The sequence below is a fragment of the Oryza brachyantha genome, chromosome 2 (assembly GCF_000231095.2).
Source record: "Oryza brachyantha chromosome 2, ObraRS2, whole genome shotgun sequence".
NCBI classification, from domain to species: Eukaryota; Viridiplantae; Streptophyta; class Magnoliopsida; order Poales; family Poaceae; genus Oryza; species Oryza brachyantha.
The window spans coordinates 7110072-7121687 of NC_023164.2; positions in this window are offsets into that span (position 1 = coordinate 7110072).

Sequence of the window (11616 nt, forward strand, 5' to 3'; positions counted from 1 at the left end):
ACGCTTTCAAGTTTCTCCTCGGGCTTCACATCATCAAGCGGTCAAGCGAATAATGAGGTATTTGCAACATACACTTGAGTTTGGAATTTGGTATTCTACCTCATCTTCTATATGTTTGAGTGGATATTCCGATGCTGCTTTTGCTGGGTGTAGAATTGATAGAAAAGGTACTAGTGGAACATGTCATTTTCTTGGTACTTCATTGATTGCATGGTCTTCTAGGAAACAATCTAGCGTTGCTTAGTCTACTGCTGAATCAGAATATGTTGCTGCTGCTAGTTGTTCACAGATTTTTTGGCGTTTATCAACTTTGAAGGATTATTGTCTTACTTTTGATAAAGTACCTCTCTTTTGTGATAACACTACTGCTATTAGCATTGATAAGAATCCTGTTCAACACTCACGCACAAAACACATTGATATTCGTTTTCACTTTCTGAGGAATCATGTTAAGAAGGGAGTTGTTGAATTTACATTTTTGGATACAAAATTGCAACTTGCTGATATTTTTACTAAACCACTGGACTCTTCTCGCTTTGCCTTTCTTCGTGGATAATTGGAAATAATTCATCCTTTTGGCATGGTTTGAGGGGGAGTTTTGCACCTCGTGGTTTTATCAAGCAAAATATGACTATAAGAAAATTTTGATAAAGAGAGCTTTGCTTTATACATATGGTATTTCATGTGCATGCTAACAATACTATGAAGGTTTATTTGTCTCTAGCATAGCTTGTATGCATTCTAGTCTTTTTATGAAGCTTAGATATGTCTTTTAAGGGATATGATGCATAACACTTAAATTCTATACTTGAATTAAGAAATTATGCAAAATTGATGCTAGTATATGGTTTAATTAACAAATACTTGTATATATGCTTTATTGATTTGTTATTCCTCAAATAGCTTTTAAATTGCTCAATGTCAAGAGAATAAAAAATATGAGAGAAAAAATGAATACCGAATCCTTGGACAGTCTTAACGACAAGTACGTATTCGATGTGAGAAAAAAAAAAGGGTGTCAAATCCTTGGAAACATTCTTGACGACAAGGACGTACCCAGAATAATTGAGAGAAAAAAAGTATGAGCAAAAAGGCTCAAACAAAAAAAAGGTTAAAACTCTCTTGGTAATTTTGTGCTAAGGCTAAGGCTAATTGAGAAAGAGTGATAAATGCAATAAGTATATATGTCTAGTTTTTATTCTTCGGTCTATATGCCTGTAATAGTGTTGCATTATAAATCTTTTGAAATCATGAATTGTGATTGTTGATTTGAACTTAATTGTAAAATCTTTGATTCATGATAATACTTCAATACAAGCTTGCTATATTATAGATAAGTTCATCTTCTTTTTATTGCACCACATGACTTGATATGCTATGAGTATGCTAAGCACTTAAACATTAATGAACATAAATTCTACGCTTGATAAAATCATTGTCAAAAGGGGGAGAAGAATTTTGGAAGAGAGAGCATGTTTTTGAAAAATTTGGAAAATTTCTTTCTTTTCTTTCTTTTCAAAAGTGAAAGATGTTTCTTTTAAATGCTTTTTGGAGTTGCTTCACAAAAACAACAAACAATTTTGAAGTGTTTGCCAATGTGTTCATCAAGGGGGAGATTGTAAGATCAAGGAGTGATCTACATGTTTTTGTATGAATAAATTGGTGATTTGCGAGATAAATGTTTTTTTGATATTTGATCGGGCGGTCAGACCATTCAGCTAACTGTGGTCCGACCGCAGGTATCTGGGCAGTCAGACCGGCAGGTCAGCCCCGAAAGTTTCAGCTTTCGGTTTTCTTTTCGGTTTCGGATTTGTTCTTCGTGAATTCGACTTCTAGTTGGTTTCTATATGTATGGGTACTGTTATATTGCTAACAATGAGTCAAGTTGGAGATAGCTTGGTCTCGAAATATGGTTTATTTGTTTGATTCATGTGTAGGTGACTTGATGCCTCGGGAGAGTATTGCCGGTGATGGATCGGGAGTTAACTTGGAGATAAGGTGACGTCCGGTGGTCGAGATATCATGCGGGATACTTAGGCTAGAGTTCAATGCACGTGGTGGTGAAGATTTCATATGGCATACGATGGAGATATTATGTGCGTATGGGATATGAAAGTTGAATTCGGATAGAGTCCGGATTTGAGAAGATTTATTGTATTAAAGAGAGAGATATGGTTAGTTACGGATAAGGATTGGTTTTCTACAAGATTGGGAGTCCTAATTCGTGCTAGATACGTGCGCCTTGCATACTCACGTCGAGGTTATAAATAGGTACCAAGGGGTATGCCCCCGGGGAGCTTTTTGGTGCGTTTGAGAGAGAAAATTAGGGTTTCGACTCTAATTCGATATTAGATCGAAAGTTTTGTTAGGAGTGCTTTCTATGCACTTTGTAAACACTGGTTGATCAATAAAAGTCGAGAGATTCAATCTACATCTTGAAGCTTTGTCGATCGGTGTTTTTCTAGGTTCCCGACAGTCTAACCGCAGGTAGGCTAGCGGTCTGACCGGCCACTCAACGTCGGTCTGACCGAAGTTATGCGAGCGGTCTGACCGGCCACATAACGGCGGTCTGACTGGTGGTACATTCATAGTGCGACCAGAGGCTTCGGTAAGGCTTTTGTGAAGGTAATCTTTTATTTCCGCGAAAAGATTTAGGTTTTTTATCTAGCTACCATTCATCCTCCTCTGCTAGGTGTTTTACTCTGTTGTGATCTTACGATAACCTGATAGAGCCATCGATTGGCATGGCCTATGCATAGTATTGACGCAAATGAGTAGAAGTTCTTCAACCTCAAGGACTCTATAATGGTTTGCCGGTTTGGCGGAGAATCACCAGAATTGAAGCAGCAGAAACAACTTACATTGCAGTGGTTGAGACATCGGCTGGCGTGAGCGTATCTGTGCAACATCTGATCATCATATTCACTAAGAGTTTTACTCCCATCCTTCCTTTTGTACCACAAGGTACTAGTATCTCGAGGTACTAATATTCCCACTCGTGCTATCCACCCCACGATCAAGCTGGTACCTCGAGGTACCATACAATTGGGACCGTTTGATCTATCATCATCAATAGTCGGGATTTTAGTATCAACTGGATAGCACAAGTGAGGATTTCAGTACCTCACGGTACTAATACCTCGCGGTACAAAAGAAAGGATGAAAGTAAAGCTCATTCACTAAAGGTGGCAGTAGAAGTGGAACATTTAAGTTGACATTCAGACCAATGCAAAACGTGCAAGGTGGCTCTACATTTTGGAGCTTGACATATCTACATGGCAACACATACTCTACGAGGATTACAGTTGTGGTTCGCACTATATACAATCAAAGATTTCGTTGTAGATACTTTGTGATTTTTTAGGAAAAATAGTAAATATGCTTGTGGTTTGTACATTTTATATGAATTTCAACTTGACCGATGTTATTTTGGACCATTTTATTATACTATATATAGTAATACTAAGGTCGCATTCGGTTGTCTCAACATCCTATCTAGGTTTACTCGTTTTCCATATGCACGCTTCCCAAGCTGCTAAACGGTGTGTTTTTTGTAAAAAAAAAATTTATACGAAAGTTACTTTGAAATACCATATAAATCTATTTTTATTTTTTTTTATAATTAATATTAATTATGTACTATGTTTTTTGTGTTGGATAAGTTACCCTAAAACCATTCAAAACGAATGTGGGCTAAGTATCAATTATTAATGGTTTTGCATCTCTCTAGCCATGGTTATATAATGTTTCAACAGGTAATCCTGATTCATGAATCAATGAATCATGGATGATATTCGTCAAGGTTTGTGTGGACACACTCGTCATTCATGTATTACACCACAGTCATATATATGTGAAATTTTGAGGGAGGTTTTCATCACATATATATATATATAAGTGTCAATATAGAAATAAGGATTGCGAGAAAGGGCTTATAGCCTAGTGGTTATAAAGGTCTTAATAGTACTTGGGGTCTTGGGTTCGACTTCTAGTTGGAGCGAATTTTCTAGGATTCTAACGGTTTTGTGTTTTAGTGGTTGCTCATAGCGTTCTCAGGGGAGGTTGTGCGAATTTTCCAGGCCGGTTGTACTGTGTTCTCTTAAAAAAAAAAAGGAAACGAGGAGGACCGCAAGTCATATGTACTTCAGTTTTAGTTCCTGTATTTCGGCTCTGAGGCATCAGTGCACTCGCACGCCGGGCAGAGCCCAATGACCCAAGAGGCACCCGTCAAATACGAAAATTGTGCATCCTGAACACATGTTGCTGTACTTGCTACGCCACGGTCCAGCCGCCAGTTAGGCGGCGTTCTGCCCCCTGCAAGTTAACTTATCCGTTTTCCACACGCATATTTTTCGAACGACTAAACGGTATATTTTTTATAAAAATTTTCTATAGGAAAGTTGTTTTAAAAAATTATATTAATCTATTTTATATTTTTTATAATAATTTATAATTAATTAATAATGTACTAAATCTATTACTACGTTTTTCGTGGCATATATAAGTTAACTTAGACCCGTGGCCGAACGCAGCCTTAGTCGCTTCCATGCCTCAGCTGCTTCATCCGTCCATCCCTACCAACGACGGCACAAGGTACTCCCTCCGTCCCAATACAACCAATCTTCCATGTCTAGCGTTTAACTATCTATCTTATTTGATTTTTTAAGAAATTAAAAAAAATTAGTCACATATAAAGTATTATTTATAATTTATCATCTAATAAAAATAAAACTGTTAATCATAATTTTTAATAAGACGAGCAGTCAAACATTATAGGTAAAAAGTAAAAAATAGATTTGTTTTGGAACGGAGGGAATACTCCTTATCGACTACACCGTTGACTTCGTCATTTTGGTTAAAAATATATATGCATATATGGATAGAGTAATAAATAGTCAATAATAGGCTAGTAGCGCATTAGCGTTTATGTCACAGATTGCGGATAGCGGATGCTATGTTATAATAGCGGTATTAATAATTAAGCATCAATTTGAGTATATATATATATCATGAATAAGAGAAACAAAATAGAGATGGACCAATATACATATAATTTAAGAGTATACATATATATTTGGCTATACTCAAAGAGCTAGTGCCACATTCCAACTTAACTTAAAATTAGAAATAAATATACTGTTTTACTCATTAGACACTATGAACCAGAAGAATACATGATTAAAACACACAAAACAAATGATAAACTCATAATCTGTTATTGTCATTTGAAACACCAGCTTGATCAACCTCGTGATCATGCTATAGCGGTTGCTAAATCAAATTGCAAACCACTACAGCGACCCGCTATGTCAAATAGCAGCCTCTAAGTTCCAACCCATTTTGTCTAGCCCACTACACTTCATAGCATTGGAGGACTAGCTTGTGACTTTGCGTCTGTGCACTTCCATGGCCTTATTCTTCTCCCACCGCAACATGCCAAGTGACAATAGCCAATGCTATTATACCAACTCTTATTTATAAGAAGTAATTTTCACAAAATTATAGTTATTTTGTAAAATAGATCAGTTTGGTGTAATTTTGTATATGTATTTTCAAGAGAATCACAATAGTAAATAATTTTAGTAAAACCAGTGTGCACATTCACATGATTTACTCGGGCAGTCAAACGCGGGGCCACAAATGAAAGATGTATCTGTATCAAGGGTTCCCAAAACCACCACATGAGCCGTTATGGTCACCTGTCGGTAGTGTGGTAACCCCGAAGATCATGAAAACATGACATTTTGAATTCAAATTCTGTGTATCCGCAGTTGACAAAACTGCACTGTTCCATGCAATTATATCACGGTTCTTTTACAGAACCGTATAGCTAGTTGAGTCCGAGGAAAATATAAATGAAAAAACCCTAAAATGTTTAAAAAATTATGAAAAAATAAAAAATAACTACTATGATATATGTGGTAAATGTATGACATATTATTTAATAGAAAAACTCAGTGTGACTTTTGCTAAAAGTTTGAGTTCGAACCGTAAATGGCAGTTCCCAATTAAGCAATCAATATACAATACAATTGATATTTAAAAGTCATGCATGTACCGTAATAGTAGAAAATGTTGTATTTTCATTATACAAATATTATAGTCTATTGAAGAAATAATTAAAATTCATTCCTGCATGCTGGAGGTGGCAGATCTAGTGCCGGAGAACCAACCAGCATGACGAGGGGATGGGGGGGTTATTCAGTGACATTCCACCGTAATATTCTCGGTGACATTCTGTCACTGACATGCGGGCCTCGCGTGGGTCCAGACACATGCAGGGCACACATGTCAGTATAGAATGTCACCGAGAATGTCACGAAACAATGTCACTGAATCTGAATCCGGAGGGAGGGGGTTCGTTCAGATAAGATGGAGAGGAGGAACATATTTCTCTTGTTCGGCTGAACTTGGGTCTGAGTGAATATATAGTGTGCATCCTGGAAATTTCATTCATTTTTGCCATATTTATTTTTTTACCTTACATTTTGGTCCTAAAAATATTATTTTCCTACAATTTTATCACCAAACAACTCTACAACTCCATATGTATTAATTGGAACTTTTGTGGTTTCTCCACAAATGTTTTCAAAATTTTGGAATTTCATCAAACTTCATTGGAATCAAACAACTGTTAACTGCTACCGCGATGCGACGATTTGACCTGTTGTTTGTATTTCTTACAATCACACATAAATCCGCAAGTGCACCAAGTAACGTTGTAGCTTCTTCGCCTTAAATTATTCTTAGGGTATCGAACGTGAGCAATATATGTGTATAATGCAAGAATGGATTCACCAAAGGACACCAATTTCTAATGAAGGGTGAGGTTAGAGATGATTCCATGGTTTAATTATCTAGTTAAGTTATGCTAAAACTCTATCATTTGCTTTAGGCACCGTTTCATCCCCGTTCTCCAACATGGAGGGTTGCTAGGACGGAATTTAGGGCTGTCACCACGTGCCACCTACCTTTTTAATCCGTGTGATATAGAACAAACAAAGGTAATTTCTAAGCTAGACACCACGTCTAAGCTATTAATTACTAGTCTAGCCTCGTGTATGAACGCTTTTCCGTTATCTAGAGTCATAATACCAGAGCACATAGTATATATATATAAACTAGACAATGAACCCATAAAGATGAGAATATGTCTTACTCAACTAGAATAATTAAACAACCATAAATAAATTTCAAACATTTACTTTATTGAAGATGCATTAAACGAGGTACAAGCGGAGCGAGTGTTGACAACTACGGCACTTCTCTGAGCTTCTCCTCGCTCTCTACCTATTTTCCAACTAGGTATTTTAACTCCTATTGAGTTGTAGTATGTGCACATGAAAAAGCTAACACATATTTTATAGTTGTTTTAAAGTGGTTATATACTAGGTCAGTTAATATTGGCAACCGTCATTTGAAGAGCATCACGAGTATACACCTGGAATCATATGACGAGGGGAGGTCGCTATGGTTTGGTCGAGCCTCCTGCTCAGCCAGCCAGTGGGTCACACCTCTCAGCCACCGACTTCACTTAAAGCTGACATATGGGCCCTAGGTCGTTTCCACGCTGAGTTGACACTTTTAAGTCAGTTTTGCACTGGCTCGTGGGTCCATCGATCCATGTACTCACACGTGATTTGCGAGAAGTGTGTTTCTTTCGTATTTGTTTTCTCCAAAATTACATGCATACACATAATTCATCCATACTTGTGGAATTTGGTTAGTGATAACCTCTAAAATTATGTTCAATGCTCATTTTGATTACCTTTATGCCGGTATTGATGGTCAAAAATTGAACTTTATGGAGCGCCAACACCTACTACCAAGGTAACCATGGCGGTGACTAGCAGCTAGGGTGGGCAGAAAAGCCAAAACCGAGCAGACGCAATCGAAACCAAAATAATCGAATCCAAATTTGTCAATTACCAGTTCAGTCACCAGTTGTGACTAACCAAAATAATTTGAGGCAATTGCCAATTGCTGTTGGTTTGAATCACCATTGCAAAACTAGCACTAGGAAATTGCCAAATTGTGGTCAGAGCTTTCAGTCAAGTGACATCCTTGCAATATGTAAAAAAAAACAAGTGGAAAATTTATAAAAGTTCCAAATAACTTCGGTATATTCCGGTATAGTTATGGGTTAACCAAAATAACCAAAAAAGTGAACTAATACAAATAACCGGACAACAAAGCCCAGTAGCCCACAAAGTCCGTGAAATTATGCAACTAGGGTGCTATGGTTGGAGATATATTTGTAATTTGATGGTGTCGATGTTTTATCAATGATAATATTTGAAGGTGACACACGAGAATAAAAATACAATGGTACGCAGGAGACAAGGATTACCTAGGTTTAGGCTCTCTAGGATAATATAATACCATACTCCTACTTGATTGTATATTGATCATCTAAAATCCTAAAACAGGCTCCACAATGAGTACAATGCGAGATCTATTAAACCATGTCCCTCGAGGGATTGCCTGACTTAACTTATATGCCGAGAAAGGGGTTACAATAGATAGATACATAATCAAATCGACTAAGCCTATCAGACTGTTATGCAAGCCGAGATACATAATACTAATCCTTGACATATGCCTAGTTGGTTACAACCCAAAATCTATCTGTACATTTTACTTTACCATTCAGAACCCTCTTCTCTATATGAGCACAAACAGTACATGGGTATACCCCATATCAGTATCCCACATATGTCATGCTTGGTTTTTTGAATTATCAAAAAATAAATAAATAAGGGGAAGTGTTCTCAAATTAATTTTCAATTCATATCATTTTTTGTTGCTACATCGATACTTCAGATTTCAATCACGGCCAATACCAAAACCAAATTGTTCGGTCCTAACTTTTCCCAAATTAATTTGGTCCTGATTTTCTGAGAACCGAATTTCCTTCGTAACCAAACTAACCAAACCGAAATAACTAAACAAACACTATTAGAAAACTCATTTTCAGTGTCGTAGGGGTTCAATTTTTACAGGCAGGCATGACCTTCAAAGCCAAAACCCCGCCGACAAAAAATGTATCCAGGGTGGAGGGGGCGGCCCGCCTGCGAAGATAGATTTTTGCAGGCGGGCCATATAAACGTCGCCTACAAAGATCGATCTTCGTAGGCGGCAGGCGTTGTTCGCCTGCGAAGATCGATCTTCGCAGGCACCACTTATATGGCATGCCTACAAAGATGCCCCTACATAGTCTTTTTCCTCCCCGAGCCAAGTTCATTCTTCTCGAAGTTTCTCTCTCCTAAAGTAACTTAAATATAGGGGGATTTGAACTTCAAATCTTCGGGAGATGTTTCTACGGTGCTTAGATCTACTGATTTCCACACCAGGTATGTAAATTTCAAGCTTATAGACCTCAATTTGTGATAGATTTATGCATGCAAAATTGTGAAGGAAAAGTTCCATGTTTTTTAATTTACTTTCTTTTGATATGTTGATGTTAGATGGATGTGTAATACTTGATGCCTCTTGTTGCAGTGGTTTAATGTGGTAACATAATTCTCATCTTTTTTTATTTTGCTATCACATCCACCTCCTAGTTCAAATCTAGATCTAGATCTTGTCATATAAATATGAGAGAGAATAAAATTTTTAATGTCTATTTATTTGGTGCAATCAAATAATAATTATATTAGTTTGCAATATGTCGATGATATGGTTTTGTTAGATTATCCTAATATACTAATTTGGCATGTCTGTGTAAAAAAATTTAAAGTAATAATATTAAGGTTTGTATATTTGTACGTACAATTACTATTTTTATTACAACTACTGTAGACATTTTCAAATTACAAAAATAAACTAAAAAAGATTTTGAAATAAATATATTCACATTTGTAACAATCTTCACAGGCTTACGGACCGTTTGTGAAGATAGTTATGCTGTGTAGGGGTTACATCTTCGCAGCCGGACGGACCTGTTGCGAAGATAGTAAACAACGATCTTCGCAAGCAGGCGTTCCGCCTGTGAAGATGATCTTCACAGGTGGACCGCCCGCCTGCAAAGATAGTTTCCCTATATAACGTCCTGCCCGCGGCGCCAAAATTTCTAAGTCCAGGCGGGAACCCTAAAACTTTTGGCGCCGTCAGGCTGCCAAATTTTTCGTCGCCTCACACTGTCCTCTGCGGCCGCCCGCCTGCGCCATCGCCCTCCGACCGTCGTCCTCCACCGCCATCCTCCGCGCGCGCCGACCTTCGACCTCCGGCCACCACTGCCGGCCCATCCACCGCAACTGGCCTCCACCGCGTGCGAGCTGGGGGGAGGAGGAGGCGGCGGCGTCGTCGGGCTGACGGGAGGAGGCGGCGGCAGCGGCGTCAGGCTGGGGGAGGGATCGAAGGCATCAGGGAATCTCGTGGAATTCTCCTCTCCACGCCTCCGTCTCGTCGTGGAAGGGATCGAATGCGTCGGGGAATTGGTGGTTGATTTGGTCGGTGTGGCAAGGGGTGTGCTTGCTTTCACCATGGAGCTGCTAATTGCTTTGCTTACTTGCTTTATTTCATCTTTTGTAGTACTAGTAATCGAAGGGCCATCAAGAACCAACATCATGTGGGTAGGAGTGATAGATTGGAGCAGGTTGCTTCCGTAATGTCTCACCTTGCCTGCTTTGTTCTTCATAGAACTAGTGTTGAGCAGTGTGATTCTTGGGGAGCTCTTATGTCCTCGTAAAAAAAGTGGTTTTGGAGCAGTGTGATTCATGGGGGCTCTTGCCTTTTTATTTTTGCAAAGCCAATAATCAAGAGCAAACGTCCATGGTAGTTTGTACTAATTTAACAAATTAGTTTGTACTAATTTATCAAATATGTTTGTATTAATTTAGCCAATTAGTGTGTACTTATTTATTACAATTTACAATTATGTACACAAGTTTTTATTAAAACATTCTACAATTATGCATGTACTCGTCGTCAAGCGATCCTTGTCCAAGCCCAAGCCCGAAGAGAAGGAGAAAGGACGACGGTAAAAAAGGCGAGAAGGACTACATTGCCCCTAAAGAAGGGGTAAGTGAACTTCATATGTAAACTGATCACTGTGATAACTATTAGCCGAGCTAATTCGAAACTTTGATATATACCTTCTCGTAGGAAACGGCGCTACGGCGATCAAAACGGCAGCCGAAGAAAAAAGACCCGTCCAAAGACGACGAGGTCTCAGCTGACAAAACCAGCTCCAAGAAAAACGAATAGTCAGCAAAGGCGAAGAAAAGGAAGGACAAGAGAAACGTGAATAAAAAGGATGAAGGGTTCCATGTTGTTACACATATATTTGAAGTAACATACAAAAATATTATAATATATATATTTTGGTAACACTTTTGAGTTATGCAATATACGTAAATTTCTTAGTACCAAATGCTTGATAATCTTCCAATATATGTACATAATAATCTACCTACAAAAATTTCTATTAACGGACAAATTATTATTAAATATCAAAATTTTCTACATATCTTTGCAGGCGGCAGTTTCCTATTTTCACAGGCGGACCAGACTAGCCAACGCCCGCCTGCGAAAATTATCTTTGCAGGTGGATGGCCGTCCTGCCTGAGAAGATCGGCGATCTTCACGGTCCTTTACGTACAGGCGGACGGCCGC